Source organism: Papio anubis, chromosome 12 (genome assembly GCF_008728515.1).
Source record: "Papio anubis isolate 15944 chromosome 12, Panubis1.0, whole genome shotgun sequence".
NCBI classification, from domain to species: Eukaryota; Metazoa; Chordata; class Mammalia; order Primates; family Cercopithecidae; genus Papio; species Papio anubis.
This window is the reverse complement of record NC_044987.1, coordinates 106,228,439-106,254,247: the sequence shown is the minus strand read 5'-3', so window position 1 is coordinate 106,254,247 and position 25,809 is coordinate 106,228,439. Positions and strand designations below refer to the sequence as shown.

General features: G+C 42.5%; 1 long non-coding RNA gene across 1 annotated transcript in view; it reads right to left on the bottom strand.

Moving 5' to 3' along the window:
• The window catches only part of LOC101026498, a 47,696-nt gene that overhangs the window by 8,662 nt on the left and 13,225 nt on the right, over window positions 1–25,809 (bottom strand). The gene's annotated exons all lie outside the window — the stretch shown is intronic.

Below are 25,809 nucleotides of genomic sequence, written 5' to 3'. Positions count from 1 at the left end.
CTTGGGTGATCATTCTAGATGGGTCTTTTTTTTTTTTTTTTTTTTAGCAGCTATGTGGCCTTAACCAAGTCCATTGACTTCTCTGCTCCTCAGTGTTCTCATTTGTGAAGCGGGGACAATGGTATCCTCTCCTTAGAACCGTCAAGAAGATGATGTTAAATAATACATTTGACATTTGGCATAGGGCCTAGTACACAGCAAGCACTGGATAAATGCTGGCTATGCTTTCTGTTGCTACTTTGAAATCCAGTCACTGTGGACTCCAAAAACCTGTGCTCACATCTCAGCTCTCCTCTTGGATACTTGCGTACCTCCAAGTCTAGTTTTCTCAGCTATAAATGGGATTGAGCTAAGGGGATATTAGAAAGGTAAACCATCAAAACTGTATGTGTAGGCTGGGTGCAGTGGCTCACACCTGTAGTCCCAGCTACTCGGGAGGCTGAGGCAGGAGGATTGCTTGAGCCCAAAAGGCAGAGGTTGCCATGAGCAGAGATTGCAGCACTACACTCCAGCCTGCGAGACAGGACAAGACCCTGTCTCAAAAACAAAAAAAGACTCTATGTGCGTATATAGATAAATAGACATTATTTATATATCTCCTTTAGGCATACAGTAATAGTGTTCTTTGTAAATATGACACATGTTGACAATGTTAGCTTATTATTTATTCTCCACTGGACTAAAGAGAACTAATTATAGGCTGGTGAGAAGAAATATTTCCTCTGAGATTCTGGAGGCCAGGACTTCTCAAACTTTCCTGGCTACACCGTTCACCTGGGGAGATCGTTGAAATGCACCATCTGATTCAACAGGTCTGGGGTGGAGCCTGACATTTTACATTTCTAAGAAGTCCCAGATGATGTCCACGCTGTGGGCTCAAAATTTACAGGGGCAGGTAGCTGCCTCCGAAAACAGCATGAGATTTACCACGGAGATGGGGTTCACCTCCTGTGCTCCCTCTGGGATTTAGCAAGATGATGTATCCTTGTTCTGGGAACAAAATCAGAGGCCTTTTATTATAAGCATAAATTTTGTGCCTGAGTTGGCCACCCCGGGGATAAACATCGTCAGAAGACCTCTTGGGAAGTCCCTCTGGGGTGAGGATGAACGCCTGTTTGTGCCCTGGGAGGTGCTTAATGCTTCCCAAAAGAGTCTCCTTGGGTCTGAATTGTTGCAATCACTCCCAATGGCCTCGTCCCACAACACAGCCAAAACCAAGGCTGAAGAGTAAAAGCTTCAAAAAGAAAAATGACGGAGGCTTATCGCCACCTACTGGATTAGGAAAGAAAAGGCTATAGTAAAAGATTTCATTGAGTCCACCTCGATGAGAAGCACCAGAGATGGGGGGAGATGGTAGAACTGCGCAGGACCCTGGAGGTCATACATTCAACCTTATGGAGTTCAACCCAGGAGCATAAACCATCCAGGCCTGATGCCATTCCTTCCTTCAGTCGCTTTGCCACTTCCCGAGAGAAAAATAACAGTTATAATTCATTGAGGGCTTCACGTGTGCATCCAGGGGCATTATTTGTATTGCCTCATTTAAACGTTGCAACCATTCTCAAGTGAAAAACTATTATTATCACCACTTTTTCAGAGGAAGAAACTGAGGCTTAGGAATTTAAGGAATTTGTTTAAGCTCACCCAGGTAGTAGGTAGGAGCCTGAATATAAACCTGGGTCTATTAACATTTGCCTCCAAAGCCTAAACCATAAACCTAAGAGGAGGCACAGACCTGATCAGCCCTCCGCAATCTGGTTGTGTGAGACTGCGTCAATCCCTCGAGTGCAGAGTCGAGCTCCCTCTTCTATTCCCTTGCACGTTCCCTCATCATCCCTAAAACATAAACTTAACCTGAGTTTTCAGAGCAACTCCAAAGTCTATGCTACTCCATGCTGACCAGCAAGTTAAAGAATTGTCGATTCTGGCCAGGAGCAGTGGCTCACACCCGTAAACCCAGTACTTTGGGAGGCCAAGGTAGGCAAATCACCTGAGGTCAGGAGTTCAAGACCAGCCTGGACAACATGGTGAAACCCCATCTCTACTAAAAATACCAAAAAACAAAATTATGCGGCATAGTGGTGTGTGCCTGTAATTCCAGCTACTCAAGAGGCTGAGGCAGGAGAATTGCTTGAACCTGGGAAGCGGAGGCTGCAACGAGCCAAGATTGCACCATTGCACTCCAGGGTAGGTGACAAGAGCAAAACTCCGTCTCAACAAAAAAAAAAAAAAAGGAAAAAAAAATTGTCACTTCCTTCTCCATCTTAGAATGTGTATCCCACTGTCTTAGTTTTCTTGGGCTGCTGCCACAAAGTACCACAAACTGGGTAGCTTAAAACAACAGAGACTTATCGCAGTTCTGCAGGCTGGAAGTCTGAAAGCAGGTCGGCAAGGCCAGGCTCTCTCTGCAGGCTCTGGGAAGGATCCTTCCTCATCTTGTCCTAACTCCTGGTGTTTGCAGCCAATTTTTCGCATTCCTTGGCTTGTAGATACTTCCCTCCAATGTCTGCCACCATCTCCACATGGACATCTTCCCCGTGTGTCTGGGTGTCGCTTCTCCTCTTTTAAGGGTACCAGTCATGTTGGATTAAAGTGTAATCCCAATTTAGCCGGTTACATCTGCAATAACCCCTGTTCCAAACAAGTTCATATTCTGAGGTTCTAGGAAGGACATAAATTGGGAGAGGATATTATTCAACCTAGAACATCCACCGAAGTGGTTTAAAGAGTAACCTCAGAAGTCCAGCTGCCTAGGTTCAAATCTTGGCCCCAGATCTAATTAGTTATATTATTTGGGACGAGTTACCTAACCTCCTTAAACCTCAGCTTCGCCACCCATGACATGGGTATGACAATAATTATCTCCACCTTATAGGGTTACTATGAAGATTAAAAGAGTTGATACCTATGAAGTAACTCCCAGAACCTGGCAGTAGGGCTATTCTCTGGAGCCCAGTTGCCCAGGTTTCAAATCTTGGCTTTGCTGCTCACTGACCGTGTAGTATTGGGTAAGTTACTCAGCCTGTCTAGGTCACAGAGCACTCCTTTGTAAATTGAAGGATGTTGATGATGATGACAATTGCACCTATTCATGGAAAGTGGGGTGGTTGTGAAAATTTAAAGAGTTAGAGCAGTGCTTGGTAATAATAAGTAATTGATAAATGTTGCCTAACATCATCTACCTCAGAGCTCGATAGAAGGGTTAAATGACATAGTCCAGGCCAGGCGCAGTGGCTCACACCTGTAATCCTAGCATTTTGGGAGACCCAGGTGGGCAGATCACTTGAGGTTAGGAGTTCGAGACCAGCCTAGCCAACATGGTGAAACCTCATCTCTACTAAAAATACAAAAAGAATTAGCCAGGGATAGTGGCACATGCCCGTAATCCTAGCTGCTCAGGAGGCTGAGGTGGGAGGATCACCTGAACCTGGGAGGCAGAGGTTGCAGTGAGCCAAGATCATGCCACTGCACTCCAGCCTGGGCAACAGAGTGAAACTCCATGTCAAGAAAGAAAAATTTAAAAAAAAAAAAAAGATACAATCCATTTAGACTCTGAGTCTTTCTATGTGCTTGATAAATGCTGATTATTATTATTATTAATTTACACAGGATCACAGGAAGGAGAGGAGAGAGAGAGAAAGAGAAATGGCTTGAGGCTAAGGCCAGAGAGACTCCACAGGCAGGAAAATGGAAAGAGCCAGTATTCTCAATTCTCCAATTTTAACTTCAAAGTAGGAACTATAAAGGTAACTGAGTTTACACTAAGTGACCCAACTGAGCCTCCAGACTGTTAAATCCCAGAGCAATATCTCTATTCCCTTCCCTCCCACACAAGCCCAAGATCCCCGCCATCTTCCTGCCTCCTGCTCTATCCCTCAGGTTCTCTCCCCGTCAGGGTTCACTGTGCAGAGATACAGTCTCACAGCTCCTCCCCTTCTTCGGGACTTTGCCATCAAGCCCACAGTTCCCTTCTTGCTTTAAGGATTTGATTCCTAATCATGGCAGGAAAAATGAAATAACAACAAAACAGGGAGGTGAAAAATGTTCCTTAACTTAGTATTTATACCTGGCATAGTCCGTAGTCTGTTTCAGATTCCCTCTCTTAGGTGATACCTACACATTTGATAGTTTCCTCCTCTCTTTCTTTCCTGAAAATGGTGCTCACTAAACCTCTGGCTATCTCGGACCCCAAGCCTTCCTACACGCAAATGCCTACTTTTGTAGTTTAGGAAGACTCATGTGGATAATTTGCATTCATTCATTTAAAACATATATATCCAGCACTGACGAAGGGCAGATACTGTGCCAGGCTCTGGGGATACGATAGTGAACACTGAGCTATCTAGCGCTTTGCTGTCCAATAAAGTAGCCACTAGCTACAAATTTAATTTTAAATTTAAAAGATTTAAAAATTGAATAAAGGTTAAATTTAGTTCTTCAGTTTCACTAGCACCAAGTACCCAAACACTACGTGTGACTTGACAACCATGTTGGACAATGCAGCTATAGAACGTTTCCATAAATACAGAAAGTCCTATTGGAGGGCACCAGTCTACAGAGGGAAAGAGACACCGAGCAGATACACAAAGAAAGTAACTGCTTCTCTCAGCATCTCCAGAAAGGATGTCATCAATCTTAAAGGATCTCTGACCCACTTTGGAAAAGTCATGCCCAACGCCCCTCCTGGGCTGCCTTACACCCATGGAACTAACTCAGAAAGGGAGGGTAAGGGGACCCCCATTTCTCAAATGCCACTTCCCCACCTAGACTGTGGACCCACAGCAACACTACAAGATTGGGAACTGTGACTCTGTGTTTTTACAGCCAAGGGAGCAGAGCTGAAAGCAGTTACTTTGGGGAGTGTTTAGCCAAAGTTAGACTGAGCCAGTAAGGGATGGAGCTGAGATCTGAACCTGAATTTGAGTCTGGGCTGCCTGGCAGCAGGGTAAGCCCGTGGAGAGTTCTCTTCTGTGAAGCAGAAGGTGCTCGCGGGGAGAATCTTAGGGTGGCCCCAGAATCAGCCTGGAGCCCCACTGAGTCTGAGCGGTCCAACAGTCTCATTTTTTGTCACCTTCAGAAGGTAACTCAGAGAGAGACAGAAAGAGAATGTAGTTAAGTTTGAGATTCACAGCCTGGATCCCCCTACTTATTGCTGTAACGTGGCATCCGGCACAGAGCAAGCACTCATCATCTGTTACATAAGGACTAGAGAGACGATCGAATGTGAAGGTCAAAGCTCTAACGTCAAAGGACCAGGCTGAAACCTGGTTTGACTCAGAGACTATCAGCTTTGTTACCTCGGGCAAGTTACTTACCCTCATTTGTAAATTAAGGATAACTGCCTATTTTCAAGTGTTATGGTAAGGATTAGATGAGATAATTTATGTAAAGCGCTCAGCATAGTAATCTACTAGGCGCATAGTAACTTCTTAATAACTATTAGCTATTAATACTGTTATTACAGCGCAGAGGGAGGGAGGGAGGCAACCAAGCCCCCACTGAGGAACTGGAGTTTCAGGAATAGGCGGTGAGCGCCATCTAGTGGCCCCTACGCGCAGCAACTAGCACAGCCAAAGGAACCTGACTTAATTTTTCACTTAATCTTCCCAAGTAAGATTTTCTAGCCCCCAACTCAAAGTCGTGTCTAGTCTCTAGAGGCTGATACAGGAGTAGAAGGGGCCGGGGGCGTTGCGGGGGAGTGGGGGAGGCTAAACTGAGAAGCAGATTTTGAAATCCTTCTCGGCCATCCCTAGTGAAATGCACAAAGCTGATACACTGCAGCTGCCGGGAAATGTCCTGATGCCCTCGTAGCGTTAGGGACAGTTCACAGAGTTCAGACAAGTTAAGCTTCGTCTTAGCTGCCTTTTGTTTTCCCACTGTATCATGGTCTTTTTCATCTTTGCCAGGGCACAACTTTCTCAATCCTGCAAAGCAGCATGGTGCCTGGGAAACAGCATCCCATAACAGACCTGAGTTCAAGCCCCAACTCAGCTCTCTGCCAGCTCTGATTTTGGGGAAATTCATTTAACCTCCCTAAACCTCAAGTTCCTCATCTAGAACATGAGTCTATACTGCCCAGTGGGAACAGCACTAACTTTGATGTCAGACAGAGCTGGGATCGGATCCTGAGTGACAACTTGGCTTTTCTGAACTGCCAATTTCTCTTCTATCTGTCAAAATAATTAACTGGAAAGCAATGACACTAAGGCAACTCTAGCATTCTGAGTTTTGTTTGTTTGTTTGTTTGTTGAGACAGAGTCTCACTCTGTCGCCCAGGCTGGAGTGCAGTGGCACGATCTCGGCTCACTGCAAGCTCCGCCTCCCGGGTTTCCGCCATTCTCCTGCCTCAACCTCCCGAGTAGCTGGGACTACAGGCGCCCGCCGCCACACCTGCTAATTTTTTGTATTTTTGGTAGAGACGGGGTTTCACTGTGTTAGCCAGGATGGTCTCAATCTCCTGACCTCGTGATCCACCCGCCTGGGCCTCCCAAAGTGCTGGGATTACAGGCATGAGCCACCATGCCCGGCCCCAGTACTCTGAGTTTTTCTGTAAACAAGCCAAAGCCCAACTCAGCCTGAATTGGTCAGATCCTAGGAAAACAAAACTTAAGCTTTACCAATCAGAAACTGACAACTAACTCCTAACTAGGGGCTCTGCCACTCAGAAACCAACAACTGACCTCTAACTAGGGATCTTAAAACTACTGTTTCATTTCAACCCAATATTTTCTTCGCCTGGCTTCTGCATATGCAGAACAGTTTTCCCCTTGCGTCCCTTCAGCGGAGTCCTGAGCCACTTGCAGTTTGGTGCTGCCTAATTCACGAATCAATGTTTGTTTAAATAAAGTTGTGAAAATTTTAACGTGCCTAAGTTTATCTTTACCATATAAAAGGCAGTAAATAATTCCAACCTTGACAAGTTGTTAGGAAAATTATACGAACTAAGGGTTGTAAACCACCTGAAATACAGAAGGCACTAAAAATATTATAGCTCTCTTCATTGGCTATTTCACAATTTTGTTGTGAAATGTGAGGTGTCAATGAAATGATGTGTGTGAAAGTTCTTACCACAATTTGTGGCACTTAGTAGAAGCTGTATGTTGTTAATGCTATGGGAGGTCACCCAGATCCCCCTAAAACTTTCGGCAGAGTTTTGACAGCTAAGTCCCCCTCTGGACATTGCTCCCAGCTGAAGACAGTAGCCTTGTCCTTACCAGTTGTGGCCAACAACCAAAGACTCATCAGTTGGTGGGTTTAAAGGCCCAATTCGATTGCCTCATTTAGGTCAACTCCACAGGATCTTTCCAGCCTCAGGGCTGCAAAGGAATGACTGAGGCCTTTGTTTCAACTAAATGACACCCAGCTTCTCCCTCTGCCTATTCCTGCTTCCTTTACCTCCCAACTGATGTTGGTCCAGAGAACTCTCTCCAATCAACTTCCTTCATTCAAATCTTCTCAGAGTTTGCCTCTTAAGGAATTGCCCTGCAACAGTTAAATATTAGTTCTTCGTTACACTCTCCTAAGTCCCTGCCTCTTTCTTCCCCCCTGTAAACCAAGGATATGGAACAATAATGCTTGTCTCCTGCCAGCTTCATTGAGCAAGAATAAATACAACTGGGGAAATAGGAGTGCTACTGTGCTACTTATTCCCAAAATGTTTCACACAAATCAATGAGCTATAGAGGTGAGAACACTTCAGGAAATGATTAAAATGATAAAATCTAAGGAATTGGGAAACTCTATTGAGTTGACTGACAGCGAGTTAATAATTGTAATAGCCACAATGTATTGAGTACTTAGTATGTGCCAAGCACGGTGATAAATACATGAAAATTATATCATTCCATTGTTACAAAAATCCTAAAGATAAATACTATTACTATCACCACTTTATACACGAAAACTTGGAATTAGAGTATTGAATTATTTGCCCAAGGTCATGTAGTCATTAAATGGATGGGAGGCAGGATTTTCTTCTAGGCAGCTGGACTCTGGAATCGGCACTCTTATCCACCAGATATGAGGCCAATTTGAAGTAACAAGGAGGTGGGGCTCTATTTCCTTGATGATTAACCCTTCATTGTACAATAACACTGATTTTTAAAGACCATTACTTAGAGTTCTTGGAATTCTAGTAGAAATTCCAGGAAAGCTGAGACTTCTGGGCAACATGTGAATGGATAGGTCAGAAGCCATCATTTTACCGTGACAATTGAATTTTTCTAATGATATAACAAGATGATCAGGCTAAGAGACTTCCCTCCAACTGCCTCTTATGCAATTTTAAGTCGTCCTGTTCAGACTTCATGGAGCCGTAGGGTTCTGGGGCAGGAAAAAGTCCCCATCACTCATTTGGAACTTAAGAACTGGCACCTTCTCCTCCTAGTGAAAGAAGCACTTAAACAACCACTTCTTTTTGGTTCTCTTAGAATCTTTCAACAGGGAGGCCAAAAACACAGGCTGCTGACTTTCCAATTTTCCTAGGGCCAGGCCTAAGAAACGAGGGCATTTCACACCAGCGAGTCATCATGGATGAAGTCATAACTGTGGAATGTTCTCAGAAATGAGGATACCTTGAATAATTAGAAGAATATAGCAGGTTATTTCCATTATCTATTGCAGCAAAATAAACTTTCCCAAAACTTAGAGGCCTAAAATAGGGTCAATAACTACAGCCTGTGGACCAAATTCAGCTCGCCACTGTTTTTGAAAACAAAGCAGCCATGCCCATTTGTTTATGTGTCATCTATGACTGTATTCATGCTATAACGGCAAAATAATGGCAGAGTTCAGTAGTTGCGACACAGGAGCGGGGCAGGGAAGTGCTGGGTAGAGAAGGGCGAGGTCCCTGGTGAGGGATCCACCCTCGGCCTGTGCCCATGGGACTAAGTGAGAACAGGCACTCCTGTTTTCTCCCCTGAATGTTGCATTTTCCAAGAGCACCCTGACCCGCCACACCCCCATCCTGCACCCATATAAACCTGAGACCTTAGCGGGCACACACACAGCAGCTGAATGTTGACAGGAGCAGCAGAGACCAGCAGAGAAGCAACAGCAGAGCCACACGGCAGAGGAAGAGAGAATAGGATGTCTGGATGCTAAGGGGAGTTGGCCAGGGAAGTCGGAGAAGAGTCTGGCCACTGGGTGGCTGAACTCCAGGGGAAGATTATCTACTCTGCCTTTCCATCTTCTGGCTCCCCATCTGTCTCACTGAGAGCCACCTCTACAACTCAAAAAAGCCCTGCACTCATGCTTCAAGCCCGCATGTGATCTGCTTCTTTCAGGACACTGGGCAAGAGCTCAGGATACAAAAGGCTGTTGCACTGGCCCTCTGCCTTTGTGGTAAGGCAGAGAGGGTCCATTCAGCTGATTAACACTCAAAGCTGTCTGCAGACGGCAAAGCTAAAAGAGCTTTGTAACATGGGGTTGGGCTGCAGGCACCCACCCCTAGACACTACCAGGGGGCCGAGAGCTCAAAGCACTAGCCCTGGCCTCTGCACCTGCCCATCTGCAGGCTTCCCTTAGGGATCTGAGCTGTGGGGCAACCAAACAGGCAAGTCACACCCCTGTCGCACATCCTGCTAGGGGAATCAGGGAACTCTCGCATTTCAGTTGCAACAAAAATTGAAGCCCAAAATATTTACTGCCTGGCCCTTTACGGAAAAAGTTTGCCGACCTCCAGCCTACAACAACGATTTGTTATATCTCACAATTCTTTGGTTTGGCTGGGCTGTCCTGCTTCTGGTTTCCCCTGGGCTCTCAGGCAACTGAATTCAACTGTAGGGTGAGCCAGGGGGTGGGCTTTGCCAAGGAAGCTGGGGCAGCTGAGCCTCTCTCTCCCAGTGGTCTTTCATCTGGGTTTCCCCGTGCAGCTTTACAAGAGGACAAACCCCAGTACACAAATGCTTATCAAGTTTCTAATTGCTTCATGCTTGTTGATGTTCCATCGACCAAAGCAAGTCACCTGAGCAAGCCCAGGGTTCACGTGGAGGGTCATTACTCAGGGTGCATAGACTGGAAGGTGTGATTCCTTGGGAGCCATCAAGGTAACCATATACCACGTTGGCATTTAGTATTTTTTGGTTGAATAAGTGTAAAAGGCCTGGAAAATAGGGTTCATTCTTTCACTCATTCAGGAGATATTTATTGAACCCCAACCACATGCCAGACCCAATCTGATTGATTGCATTTACTCCACTATTTGTCTAAAAGTCCTTTGGTGATAATAGTTTTCACAAGAGCTTCAGTTGTTGTGTTGATTCTCTTGCAGTGAAGACTTAATGAGCTTTTGGTTTTACATGGTATATTTTAATGCACTCTAAGAATATTGAATTCAATGCAGATGAAATGTCCCCCCAAAAAAGGAGCCCAAAATAATCATGCCGGGTTTTGAAATAAAATCACATTTGTGCAAATGAAGCAGAAGTTTCTGCACTTGCTAACTTGAGGTGTAGTCTGGACAGTGTTGACTCTAGCCTTGCTTCAGACCTCAAGCTCTTGATAGGTGTCTAGTTTTCCTGATCACCACCACCTCCAGTGGGAAGGCTCCCAGATTACAGAGCCAGAGTTCTAGATTCTCATCCTGGTTCTGTTAGCACCTCATTGTGTGTCAATGGTATGAAGTCGAGATCATTTTTTCACCAGACATTAACACTGCTTGCCAATATCTTGTTTCCCTCTCCTTTGGGGCACAAGGAAGGCATGTACTTTCCTGCCACTTGAAGTTAGAAGTAGTTGTGTAGCTTTCTCTGGCCAATGAAATATGAGAGGAAGTAACCTGTCACTTCCAGGTGGAAGTATTGAATTGCCAGTGCCCAACTCTCCACCTCACTCTTACCCCCACTGCGGTGATTTTGACAGCACACACAGATAGCGTGCAACCCTCAGCCACCACATGCAGGAAGTCTTCCCTGAAATGTCACCCAATCCCACAAGAGACTTTGAATGGGCAAGAAATAAATCTTGTTTTGAGCTACCCAGATTTAGGAGATGTTCATTACTGCAACATAACACAACCTAACATAACAAGACTTTATTTCTTAGTAACAGTGCAGCATCACTGACAGGCTCTTGGTGCAAAGAGCAAGTTTTTATGACATATTCAAGTAACAAGAAAGAAACTAAGTTTCTAGGCATAAGATGAGGAAAGAAACTATTCTGCTCCAGAGAAGGAGATAGAGGAAAGAAAGAGAAGGGGAAAACAAGATGATGGATGTGTGCATGCTAATATATCCCTTTCTTGTGATCTTTTCAAGTCTCCAGTAGAGCTTAAGCATTTATGAATGTTTAGCAAGAATGGGACTGTTTATATTATTTATTGATATGCTTTTGTTTGTTGTTCATTTGTTTGTTTGCTTGTGGTTTTTAAAAAAAAAATATTTGTTTCAGTAGAAACTAGAGAAGGGGCTGTGTGTCAAGACACAGGTTGACACAGGGAGAACTAGAGACAGCTCGTGCCACCACACACAGGAGTTGGAGGCAGAGGTCATCATAAAGTGAAAGTACAAGTCCTTGGGAATCACAGAACTCCCTACCACCACCACTACTGATAGCAGGAGGGGGCAGACAAATGCCTAGGCAGATAGGAGCAGATCCCCAGTGAAACTCCACCTTCAAGCCAAAAACAGCCTGAAGCCTGAAAGACTAGGCTGCTGGTTCTGGATGAAAAATGCAGTCTAGAGTGAGAACTTCTATTCCTGTTTGCCCATCCTTTCCCAGTTGGTTCTTTCTGAATAATGCTTTTTAACCAATCGAATGTTGCCTTTTCCAATAGTACCTATGGCCTACCCCTCACCCATCCTGTGCCCATAAAATCCCAGGACCCAGCCACACTGGGGGAAGAAACCACCAGACTTCAGCTGGGTGGCCATCCCCACATCCCTTCTCTGCTGAGGGCTGTTCCGTCACTCAGTAAAATTCTTCTCTGCCCTGCTCACCCTTCAGTCACCAGCATATCCTTATTCTCCTTGGATGCAGGACAAGAACTTGAGAACTGCTGAATGCAGGTACGAGCTATAATACAGGAAGACTGGGGCTGAGCCAGTGGGCAAGCCAGGTGTAGCCCAGGCAGGCCGAATGGTCAGGCCACTTCCTGCAGCAGGTAGCATGCCTGAGTGAGGCTCAGGCAGGGGCATCACCAGCCACAGGTCCCCAGTTGAAAAAGTGGCAGAGAAAAATCCTGCGTCACTACCACCACAACAGCAATAGCTGACACTTAGAAAAGGTTTACCATGCACTTTGGGAGGCCGAGACGGGCGGATCACGAGGTCAGGAGATCGAGACCATCCCAACATGGGCTAACATGGTGAAACCCCGTCTCCACTAAAAAATACAAAAAACTAGCCGGGCGAGGTGGCGGGCGCCTGTAGTCCCAGCTACTCGGGAGGCTGAGGCAGGAGAATGGCGTGAACCTGGGAGGCGGAGCTTGCAGTGAGCTGAGATTCAGCCACTGCACTCCAGCCTGGGCGACAGAGCGAGACTCCGTCTCAAAAAAAAAAAAAAAAAAAAAAAAAAAGAAAAGAAAAGGTTTACCATGTTCCGGGCAATTGTCTAAGCACTTTACATTATGAATTCATTTAATCCTCATAATACTACCTTTAAATCAGGTACTATTATTATCCTGATTTTACAAATAAGGAGACTGAGGCATAAGGAAGTTAAACGACTAGGCCAAACAAATAGCTCCTCCTTCCAACCACTCTCCCAGTGACTGGCTCTTTTTGGTAGTCTCTCAGAGCTACCCTCAGAACAGATGAAAAGTCTGTCTGGATGCAGTGACAACTCCTAATCTCTTCTCTCCTCCAGTGGTTGATCTTTCTTGGTTCTTTGATGACATTCCTATGAAGGAAGTAAGAACAATTGTGTCCATTTGGAAAGACGCTTTCTTTGATAAGAAAATTCTAGAAAGAGTCCCTCCCAGTGCTCCTTTGGGAAAGAGAATCAGAGAGATAGGGAGGGAGTAGAAGACAGGAGAGAGGCCTTAGTTCTACGGCTTATTTCTGAGGCCTTTCAATTCTCAAAGCACTCAGTACATCAAAGTGCCACATTTGGGGGAATCATTCTGTGCCCCAACAATTTGTCTTCCCATCATTAGTCTTGACTCTTGGTCTTCCCTCTACAGTCACAATATGGCTTCCACAGCTCCTAAAATTGTATCCCCATACAACCACATTCAAAGGTTGGGAGAAATAGGAGGTTACCCCTTGATCAGGATCAAAAATATTTTCTCTTAATAGTCCTGAATTATCTTCTGGTTTCACTGGCCAGGGTAAATCATATGCCCAAGCCTTGATAAGAGAGGCTAGAAAAATGAAGAACTGGCATATGCAGTAAGAGGCAGGTTCTGCCACATAGGAAAGTGGCCATCACATGCAGTCAAAAGTGCTAGTCACAGGAGGCTACTCAGAGAGAGATGGTAGTGTTTTGACCGCCATCTTGGCATCGTCTCTGGAAACAGTAAATAGATATGCATAGAGAAGTTGCCCAGAAATATTAAGTCTGTAAATCAAAACTCAAAGAGAAAGAAAGCCTTTACTTAACATTTATAAAATAAAATAAAAAGTCTTCTTGGAACAACCCTTTGATGGGACAGGAAAGTAGTAAATCTTTCTAAAGAGCAATTTGGCACCATGATCCAAAAGCCTTGAAGAATGAGCTTATCTCTTCTCTTAAGTAATTCCACCTATAGTGATATATCATAAAGAAACAATCAGAGATGTAATCTAAGAAGTATGTGCAAAGATGCCCATCAAGCATTGTTGATAATAGTGAAAAACAGAACAACCTAAATGCTTAATAACAGTTGAATGATTAAATAAGTTATAATGAAATGGCATTCGTTGTAGCTATGTGAAAACTATATTTAGAGGATTCTGGTTCAAGACGGCTGACCAGAGATATTGGACACTCACCCTCTCCAGAATGAAGAAGCAAAATTATGAATAGATAACACACCTCTAATAGGACATCCAGGAGAGAACACCAAAGTCCAACAGAGAAGTTACAGGAAATACCTGAGGCACAGAAGGAGAAAGAAGTGAGCAACCAGCTCAGCTGAGATCAACATAGACTGGCTACATGGATAAAACATAATCCAACCATATGCTGCCTGTAAGAAATACATGTTACCTATAAAGACACATATAGACTGAAAGTAGAGGGATGAAAAAAGATATTCCATGCAAATGGAAACCAAAAATGAGCAGCGGTAGCTATACTTATATCAGATTTTAAAAAATCTTTAAGTCAAAAACAGCATAGAAAGAAATAAAGAAGGTCATTATTCAATGATAAAGGGATGAATCTAGCAAGAGGCTATAACAATTATAAATGTATATGCACCCAACACTGGAGTGCTCAGATTCATAAAGAAAATAAAGAAAGAGATAGCAACACAATAATAGTGAGGGACCTCAACGCCTCATTCTCAGCATTACATAGATCATTTAGACAGGGAAAAATATTGGACTTAAACTGGACTTTAGACCAAATGAACCTAACAGGCAGACATGTGCAGAACATTTTATTCAACAACTGCGGAATATACATTCTTCTCATGAGCACATAGAACTTTCTCTAAGAGTGACTATATACTATGCCACAAAACAAGCCTCAACAAATTTTTAAAAATCAAAATGATATCAAGTACATTCTCAGATTACAATAGAGTAAAACCAGAAATGGATACCAAGAGGAACTTTGGAAACTATACATATACATAGAAATTAAACAATATGCTCCTGAATGATCATTGGGTCAATGAAGAAATTAAGATGAAAATCAAAAAATTTCTTGAAACAAATTAAAATGGGAATACAACATACCAAATCTGTGGGACATAGCAAAAGCCATGCTAAGCAAGAAGTTTATAGCAATAAACACCTATATATAAAAAAAAGAAAGATTTCAAATAAACCAGCAAATGATAATGCACCACAAAGAACTAGAAAAGCAAGAAGAAACCAAACCCAAAATTAGTAGAAGGAAAGAAATCACAAGGATCAGAGCAGAAGTAAATAGAGACTAAAAAACAGTACAAAGGAACAATAAAATTTAAAGCTGTTTCTTCTAAAAGATCATAAAATTGATAAACCCCACTAACTAGACTAACCAAGAAAAAAAAAAATAAGAAATGAAAAAGGAGACGTTACAACTGATACCACAGAAGTAAAAAAAAACAAAAAAAAAATCAGAGTCTTATGAACAACTGTACACTAACAAAGTGGAAAATCTAAGGGAAATGGATAAATTCCTAAAAACATACAACCTACCAAGATTTACTCAGGAATAAAGAGAAAACCTGAACAGACCAATAACCAGCAGCAAGATGGAATAAGTAATAAAACGTCTCCCCACAAAGAAAATACCAGGAGTGGATGGGTTCACTGCATAATACTAACAAATGTACAAAAAAGAACTGGTACCAATTCTTTTTTAACTATTCCAAAAAGATGGAATGCTCCCTAACTCATTCTATAAAGCCAGCATTAACCTGATATCAAAACCAGACAAGAACACACATACACACACACACACACACACACAAAGAACACTACCAGCCCCAATATCCCTGACGAATATAAATGAAAAAATCCTCAGCAAAATACTAAGAAACGAAATCCAACATGTCAAAAAGATCATATCCCATGATCAAGAGGGATTTATATAATGGTTGCCAGGATGGTTCAAAATACACAAATCAATAAACATAATCCATTGCATCAACAAAATAAAGGACAAAAAACACATGATAATCTCAATAAATGCAGAAAAGCATTTGGCAAAATTCAACACCTCTTCATGATAAAAACTCTAAGCAAACTAGGCATAGAAGGACCATACCTTAAAATAGTAAAGGACATATATGACAAACCCACAGCTAACATACTTAATGGGAATTTGTTGAAAGCCTTTTCCATAAGAACTGGAACAAGACAAGGATGCCTACTTTGACCACTCATATTTCACATAGTACTGGAAATCCTAGCCAGAGCAATCAGGCAAGAAAAAGATATAAAAGGCATCCAAATTGGAATAGAGGGAGTCAAATTGTTCCCTTTTGGCCAGGCACAGTGGCTCTCGCCTGTAATCCCAGCACTTTGGGAGGCTAACGCTGGTGGATCACAAGGTCAGGGGATAGAGACCATCCTGGCTAACATGGTGAAACCCCGTCTCCACTAAAAATACAAAAAATTAGCCAGGCATGGTGGTGGGTGCCTGTAGTCCCAGCTACTCGGGAGGCTGAGGCAGGAGAATGGTGTAAACCCGGGAGGCAGAGCTTGCAGTGAGCTGAGATGGCGCCACTGCACTCCAGCCTGGGTGACAGAGCAAGACTCTGTCTCAAACAAACAAAAAAAAATTGTTTCTTTTTGTGGATGACATGATCTTCTATCTAGAAAAATATAAAAGACTTCACCAGAAAACTTTTAGAAGTGATAAATTCAATAAATTTGCAGTATACAAAATGAACATACAAAAATCATAAGCATTTTATACACCAGTAATGAAAAGACAAAAAAATCAAGAAGGCAATCCCATTTACAATAGCTAACAACAACAACAAAAAAAATACCTGGGGATATATTTAACCAAGGAGATGAAAGATCTCTACTAGAAAAACCACAAGACTCTGATGAAGGGAACTGAAAACAATACAAACAAGTGGGAAAACATCCCATGCTCATGGAAGGGGAGGATTAATATTGTTAAAATGACCATATTGACCAAAGCAACCTACAGATTCAATGCAATCCCTATCAAAATGGCAACATCATTTTTCACAGAAATATTTTACAAATCCTAAAATTCGTATGGAACCAAAAAAGAGCCTGAATAGCCAAAGCAATCCTCAGCAAAAAGAATGAAGCTGGAGGCATCACACTACCTGACCTCAGAATGTATTACAAAGCTCCAGTAACCAAAACAGTATGATATTGGTATACAAATAGACACATAGACCGACAGAACAGAATACAGAAGCCAAAAATGAATCCACATATTTGCAGCGAACTCATGTTCAACAAAGCTGCCAATAACAGTCACTGGGGAAAGGACACTCTTTTCCATAAATGGTGCCGAAAAAGTTGGCTAACCATAGGCAGGAGAATGAAACTTGATCTCTATCTTTCACCATACACAAAAGTCACTCAAGATGGATTAAGGACTTAAACCTGAAACCCAAACCTATAAAACGAATGGAAGAAAATATTTTAAAAACTCCTCAAGATATGGTCTAGGTAGAGATTTTATGGCTAAGACCTTAAAAGGCAACAAAAATAGACAAATTGGACTATATTACACTAAAAAGCTTCTGCACAGCAAAACAGACGATCATCAGAGTGAAGAGACAATCTTTTGAATGGGAGAAAGTATTTACAAATTACTCATCCAACAGGAGACTAATATCCAGAATATACAAGGAATTCAACCATCTCAACAGTTAAAAAAACACACAATCCCATAAAGAAGTAGGCAAAGGGCATGAATAGACATTTCCCAAAAGAAGACATACAAATGGACAACAGGTCTATGAAAAAGTTCAACATCATTTGAGAAATGAAAATCAAAACCACAATGACCTATCATCTCGCCTCAGTTATAATGGTTACTATTAAAAAGGCAAAAAAAACAGATGCTCGCAAGGATGTGAAGAAAAGGGATTCCTTATGCACTGTTGCTGGGAATGTAAATTATTATAACCCCTATGGAAAACGGTATGAGTTCTCAGAAAACTAAAATTAGAACTACCATATGACCCAGCAATCCCACTACTGGGTATCTACCCAAAAGAAAAGAAATCAGTATATCAAAGAAACACCAGCACTTGCATATTTATTGCAGCACTATTACAATAGCAAAGATATGGGATCGACCTAAGTGCCCATCAACGAATGAATGGATTTTTTTTTAAATGTGGCACATATACACAAGCGAATACTATTCAGGCATTAAAAATAGAATGAAATCATATCATTTGCAGCAATACGATGGAACTGGAGGTCATTATGTTAAGTGAAATAAGGCAGGCACAAAAAGACAAATACCACATGTTCTCACTCATATGTGGGAGTTAAAAAACTTGATCTAATAGAGGTCTAATAGAGATAAAGAATAGAACGAAAAACGCCGGAGACTGGGAATGGTGTGGGGGTAGGGGGAGGGAGAGAAGAGTACTTGGTTATGGGAGCAAACATATGGTTGGATAGAAGAAATAAGTTCTAATATTTAACAACAGACTAGGGTGACTATACTTAGCAACCATATTATGTATATTTCAAAGTAACTAGAAGAGAGGTCTTGAAATGATACCAACATATAAAAATGATAAACACTCAAAGTGACGGAGACCTCAATTACTCTAACTTGATCATTACACATTCTTTGCATGTAACAAACACATGTACACCATCAATATGTAAATTAATGTACACCATCAATATGTAAATTATAATATATCAATAAAAGGAAAAAACATTTTAAAAATTTAACAATATAGGAAAAGGTTTCTGATTTAAGTGAAAAACATGTTACAACATGATATACCCCTAATAAAAATTTTAAATGTTTTCTGTAAGTTAGAATTTATATTTTTATATGTAAATAGGAAAAAATACTCCAACCTAGGTAACAGAATAAGACCCTGTCTCAAAGAAAAAAAAAAAAAGAAATAGGAAGAGCATTTTCATTTTTTCAGCAAACATACTGGAGTGTTAACAGAAGTTGTGGTCTCTGAACGTAGGATAGTAGGTAATTTTTATTTCTTTCTTTGTACTTTTCTTTGGGGTTCAAATTTTCTTCAGTTAATAAGAACTACATTTTTAATTTTAAAATCTAAAAATGACCCATACTTTTAAAAAATTTCTTTTTTTTTTTTTTTTTTTTTTTTTGAGACAGAGTCACTCTATAGCCCAGGCTGGAGGGCAGTGGCCCAATCTCAACTCACTGCAACCTCTGCCTCCCAGGTTCAAGTGATTCTCTAGCCTCAGCCTCCCAAGTAGCTGGGACAACAGGTGCCCACCACCATGCCTGGCTAATTTTTGTATTATTAGTAGAGACAGGGTTTTACCATGTTGGCCATGCTTGTCTCGAACTCCTGACCTCCGGTGATCTGCCTGCCTAGGCCTCCCAAAGTGCTGGGATTATAGGAACGAACCACCGCAGCCAGCCACAATGTCTCTTCCATTTCATATTTGGGAATTGATTCTGGGACCATTCTGCCTTGCTGAACAAAATTGATACCAACTGATGTCCCTTTGCACGCAGCAGGTATTTGCTATCTGTATTGATTAATGAACGAGGAACATGGAAGGAATAAAGATGCACAGAATCTGCTCATTCTCCAGGAAGGGCAAACAAAGAGAGGAAAGAATTTTCTCCAGCTCCAGTTAGTTGCTATAGTGCAGGATAGTGGAAAAAGATATAAAGCTGTGGAATCTAAGAGCTAGACTGGGCAAGGCGGCTCACACCTATAATACAAGCACTTTGGGAGGCCGAGGGGAGAGGATCCCTTGAGCTCAAGAGTTTGAGACTAGCCTGGGCAACAAAGAAAGACCTTACCTCTAGAGAAAACTTTTTAAAAAATTAGTCGGGAGTGGTGGTGCGTGCCTGTGGTCCCAGCTACATGGGAGGCTGAGGCAAGAGAATCACTTGAACCCAGGAGGTCGAGGCTGCAGTGAGCCAAGATCACATGCACTCCAGCCTGGGTGAGTGAGACTCTGTCTCTAAAAACAAAAAACAAAAAAGAAGGCCAGGCACTGTGGCTCATGCCTGCAATCCCAGCAACCTGGGAGGTCGAGGAGGGTGGATCACCTGAGGTCAGGAGTTTGAGACCAGCCTGGCCAACATGGTGAAACCCCATCTCTACTAAAAATACAAAAATTAGCCAGGCATGGTGGCAGGTGCCTGTAATCCCAGCTACTTGGGAGGCTGAGGCTGGAGAATCACTTGAACCCGGGAGGCAGAGGTTGCAGTGAGCCGAGATCAGGCCTCTGCACTGCAGCCTGGGCAACAGAGAAAGACTCCGTCTCAGAAAAAGAAAAAAGAGAAGAAAAAGAAAAAAAGAAGAAGAATCTAAGAGCTTAGGCTTTGAAGTCAAAATATCTGAGTTCAAATCTTGCTTCTATCACCAATTAATAAACCTAAATAAACTCGGGCAACTTATATGACCTCATGATCTCTCTGCTATAGTGCAGAATTAAATCTATACTTCCCAAACCTGGAGAGAGGGGCAGATCCCACAAGGAAAGCACTTAGCATGGAGCTGCACAGCATACGAAAAGCACTCGATATATGTTGGCTGTCGTTTTTGGTACTGTTGTTACCATTGTTATCAGTAGTAGCTGCTGCATCATCTCAGCTGCTCTCCCTTCCTCCTTCAGGTTCTCTCCATCCCCGAGACCCTAAAGATTGGTAATCAATCCATGCTAGGAAGGTGAGACCAGCCCCAGCCTCCGCTGCACTTTTTTTTACTGGTAATTTCCAAACAGCTAAATGTCCCGATGATCAATAGTGGACTATATGAAACACTTTGCACTATATAAAATGCCTTTTGAAGAAGATGCCATAACTCAGACAAAGTGGACTTTCTTCAGCTCAAGGAGAAATTCTCAATTATTTCCTTCCCGCCTTCCAAACTCCCTAGCTATTTAAGAAATCCAGAGCAAATTTCCTGAGCTTTAAGCATTTTGCAAAACAAAGTGGCCCTACACATGTAAGGCTTTTTCAAAAGCATGAAATGAGTGATGCCAGCTGTTAATACGTTTAAGTAAATGTGAGCCAAAATTGTTAAAAATAAAACAAGCTGATCACCCTCGAAGTACTTTTGTCCTTTAAATCTTCATAGTACACTAATGTAGGAATTACTCTTCTCTGCAGATAGAGAAAGAAGGCTAAAAGAGTAAATTTAACTGAGTGGCCCAAAAAGCATTAATAATAATAATTTCTGCCACTGTTCTCACTTATTTGTGGGATCTAAAAATCAAAACAATTGAACTCACAAAGATAGAGGGTAGAAGGATGGTTAGCAGAGGTTGGGAAGGGTAGCGGGGAGGGGGAGAGAAGATGAGGGTGGTTAATGCATACCAAAAAAATAGTAAGGAAGAATGAATAAGTCCTGCTATTTGATGGTACAACAGGGTGACTATAGTCAATAATAATTCAATTATACATTTTAAAATAACTAAAAGAGTATACTTGGGATTGTTTGTAACACAAAGGATAAATGCTTGAGGGGATGGATATACTCCATTCTTCCTGATATGACTATTATGCATCACATGCCTGCATCAGAACATCTCATGTACCCCATAAATATATACACCTACTATGTACCCACAAAAATTAAAAATTCAAAATCATATAATTTGGCAGGTCATGATCGTTCACGCCTGTAATCCCAGCACTTCAAGAGGCCAAAGCAGGTGGATCACTTGAGGCCAAGAGTTTGAGACCAGCCTGCCCAACAGAGTGAAACCCCGTCTCTACTAAAAATACAAAAATTAGCAGGGCGTGGTGGTGCGTGTCTGTAGTCCCAGCTACTTGGGAGGCTGGGGCAGGAGAATTGCTCAAACCCAGGAGGTGGAGGTTTCAGTGAGCTGAGATCGTGCCACTGCACTCTTACCTGGGCAGCAGAGTGAAACTCCGTCTCAAATAATAATTATTATTATTTCTGCCACTAATAATCTCTCTTCTCTTGATTTTTTTTTTCTTTTTTGAGGCAGGGGGCAGGACCTTACTCCTGTCACCCAGGCTGTAGTGCAGTGACGTGATCATGGCTCACTGCAGCCTCAACCTTCCTGGCTCAGGTGATTCTCTCACCTCAGCCTCCAGAGTAGCTGGGACTACAGGTGCATACGGGGGTTTCACCACGTTACCCAGGCTGGTCTCAAACTCCTGGGCTCCAGCAATCTGCCCCCCTTGGCCTTCTAATGTGTTCAGACTACAGGCATGAGCCACCACACCTGGTCATCTCTCTTGGTCTTCCTTAGCCTCACCTGTTTCATCTCTAAAGTGGGGATACCCAGGGGCGCATCAGAGAAAACATTCAAAACATGATACTTACTATCATTATTATTAGGCAGACTCTATGTGACAGGCTCTGCACAGTGAGCTCTCATTTTAACCTCACAACAGCCCTATGACGTGGCACTGTTATTATTCCCATTTTAAAATGGGAACACTGAGGTTTGGAGTACTTTATTAACCTGCTCAAAGTCCCAAGGATAATAGCTCTTAACTGCTAGTGGCCTCTCTCTCTCTCTCTCTCTCTCTCTCGCCCCTGTTCTTCTGTAGCTAGAACAATGATGGCAACATCTGGGGCTCCTGCATTGCAATGGGCAGCAGACCAGCAGGAGGTGAGCTGTTCTCCAGCAGGTGGTATGTCTAGAGCTTGTTTTCAGGCAAACAATTCAACTTTTCCAGTGAGTTGTTTACCCTACTACTAGTTAGTGCTTAGGAACCCAGATCGGGTTCCCAGATGTTGTGACCGAGGAGCCCCTCAGTCGGTAGACACAGGAGAAGGCTGTGTAAAGACAGATGCAGAGATTACAGTGATACTACCACAAGCCCAGGAATGCTGACAGCCACCAGAACCTGGAAGAGGCAAGAAATGGAATCTCCCCAAGAGCCTCTGGAAGCAACGTGGTCTTGCCAGCAACACCTGCATTTCAGACTTCTGGCCCCCAGAACTGTGACAGCACCGTGAGAACACGAAATGGTTTAAAGACACCACATGTATGATCATTTGTTATGGCAGCCACAGAAAACTAATACACCCTAGTTTCCCATATTTGAGATGCAATCAGAGGGAGCAAATTTATCTCCAAAGAGTAACTGACAGTGACCAAAGATCATTCATTCTTGAAATATAAATTAATAAGACCTAAAATGGTATGAGGGAAGGAAGTGAACATTGAGCACTTACCATGAGGGAGGCATTGTCCTAAGCACTAGCCTGTATTATTTCATTTAATCCCCACAACAACCCTAGAGGTAGATACTATTCATAATCACGTGAAGCTTCCCTGGCCAGACCCAAATTGGATTAGAGGTTGGAAGTGTCTTGATAAGGAACTGGGAGGCTCCACACCTGACTTAGAAATAAACGTATTTAAATAAGAGGCAGTTTAGTAGATAGAGGTGCAGCCATCAGAGCCATTAATATTCAGAACCTGGATATTAACCCAAGAACTTCTAGTCACCAGCTGTGTGGTCCTGGAGACAGGGTCACAGAAAGTTACATAACCTTACATTAAGTTATTGTGAATATCATTTGAGCTGAAACATCGAAAGCACTTAGCACAAAGCCTGACAGATAGCAGTCACTCCACAAGGTTTAGCTATTACTATAACACACATGCTATTATGCACACGGTCAACACTTAATGTATATCTGCTATGATCATCATCATTAGTTGAATGAAGACCTAGTTAGACCTTAATTTGGAAATCTTTCTTGGTTTCTTCCAGAGAGCCATGATCTCTTTTCTGTTAGAATTAAAAAGACCTCCTTGGAAGATGGAAATTTAAAATAAAAGCTCTCAGAATGTAGGCAAAAGATGGATCCAAAATATAAGGCACAAAAAGTACTGGCAGGGGCCAGGCACAGTGGCTCGTACCTATAATCCCAGAACTTTGGGAGGTCAAGGCGGGCATATCACCTGAGGTCAGGAGTTTGAGACCAGCATGGCCAACATGGAGAAACCTCACCTCTACTAAAAATACAAAAATTAGTTGGGCATGGTGGCGGGCGCCTGTAATTCCAGCTACTCAGGAGGCTGAGGCAGAAGAATCGCTTGAACATGGGAGGTGGAGGTTGCAGTGAGCTGAGATCATGCCACTGCACTCCAGCCTGGGGGACAGAGTGAGATTCCATCTCAAAAAAAAAAAAAAAAAAAAAAAGGAATAAATCCATCAGAAATGTCACACCTCTATATAGCAGCCAATGTTTCCCCAAATAAAAGGTCAGGAGTTTGAGACCAGCCTGACCAACATGACAAAACCCCACCTCTACTAAAAATACAAAAATTAGCTGGGCGTGGTGGCACACACCTGTAATCCCAGCTACTCGGGAGCCTGAGAAATGGGAATGGCTTGAACTTGGGAGGCAGAGGTTGCATTAAGCCAAGATAGCACCACTGCATTCCAGCCTGGGCAACCGAGTGAGATGTGTCTCAAAAAAAAAAAAAAAAAAAAAAAAAATACTGGAAGTACCGGCAGGGGAGGAGGTGGTCCTTTAAGCTTTTCAGCTAATATTTAACAGACAAACCCAATTTTAAAGTTACAAAATAAATAAATGTAAAGATAAATAAAAGATAAAGATCTATTTCACAGCACTCTAAATGCCACAATATACTGGGGCAAAAGTCACTGATGTTAGGTAGGTGGGACAAGGGGAAGTTAGGAAAAGGGGAGAATAGTTTTCCTAAAAATAAAATAATAAAAAGAAAACAAAGTTTAAAACGATCTTACTGCCAAGAAGTTGGTAGAAGCTTTTGTCATACTATAATAAACTGTTGTTGGAAAACTTCAAATTATTTTTATTATTATTTAGTTTATTCTTTCATTTATTTAACACTTATTAAACATCTACTAAGTAGTTCCTGATCAAGTTTTATTATCCAGTGGAGCTGTATACAAACAACTGCAATACCAAGTAGGAAGATTCGAGTGTCACAGAGAAGCAACAAAAAGGAAGAGATGGGCTGGGCACAGTGACTCGCACCTGCAATCCCAACATTTGGGGAGGCCACGCAGGAGGAATGCTTGAGACCAGGAGTTCAAGACCAGCCTAGGCAACATAGTGAGACCCTGTCTGTACAAAAAAAAAAATTTTTTAATTAGCTGGGCATGGTGACACACACCTATAGTCCCAGCTACTTGAGAGGCTGAGGCAGGAGGATTGCTTGAGCCCAGGAGGCTAAGGCTGCAGTGAGCTGTGATCATGCCACCGCACTCCAGCCTGGGTGACAGAGCGAGGAAAAAAAACAAAAACAAAGGAAGAGATGTTCACTGTGGATTTCCAGGGCAAGCACTAAACCAGATAAGCACCCAGATCTCTTCTAGACACTGTAAGGCTAATTCCAGACTGTCATCAGTCACATACCACAGTTTCCATATATGAAGCCTTTCTATTGGCTGGTTTTACTCTATACTGAGGTTACTGCTTTACTTTAGTAAACCAAATATATTTCAGTCATGTATTTTGTTTATTGTTTTTCTGCCTCTGCCAGAATGTAAGCTTCCTGCTTGCTTGGCTTGGCTGCTTTCTAAAACAGTGTCTGGGTCGTAGGAGATGTTCAACACATACTTGAATGATGAACCAAATCACAATCTCTGCTCAAGCACTCAGCTTTACAGAATGAAATCCAGATGGTCCTGAAATGTACCCATTGACACAGAATGTTATCTGTTTGTGCTGCTTTAACAAAATATCTGAGACTGGGTGATCTATAAGTAATAGAATTTTATTTCTCGCAGTTCTGGGGGCTGAGAAGTCCAAGATCACAGGCCAGCAGATTTGGTGCATGGTGAAGGCTACTCTCTCTGCTTCAACACATCACCTTATTGTTGTGTCCTCATGTGGCAGAAGGACAGAAGGGAAACAAGGGCCAAATGGTGTGTGAAGCCCCTTTTATAAAGGCTTTAATCCCATTTAAGAGGGAAGAGCCAGCTGGGAGCGGTGGCTCACACCTGTAATCTCAGCACTTTAGGAGGCTGAGGCTGGCAGATCACCTGAGGTCAGGAGTTTGAGACCAGCCTGACCAACACGGAGAAACCCCTTCTCTACTAAAAATACAAAATTAGCTGGGCATG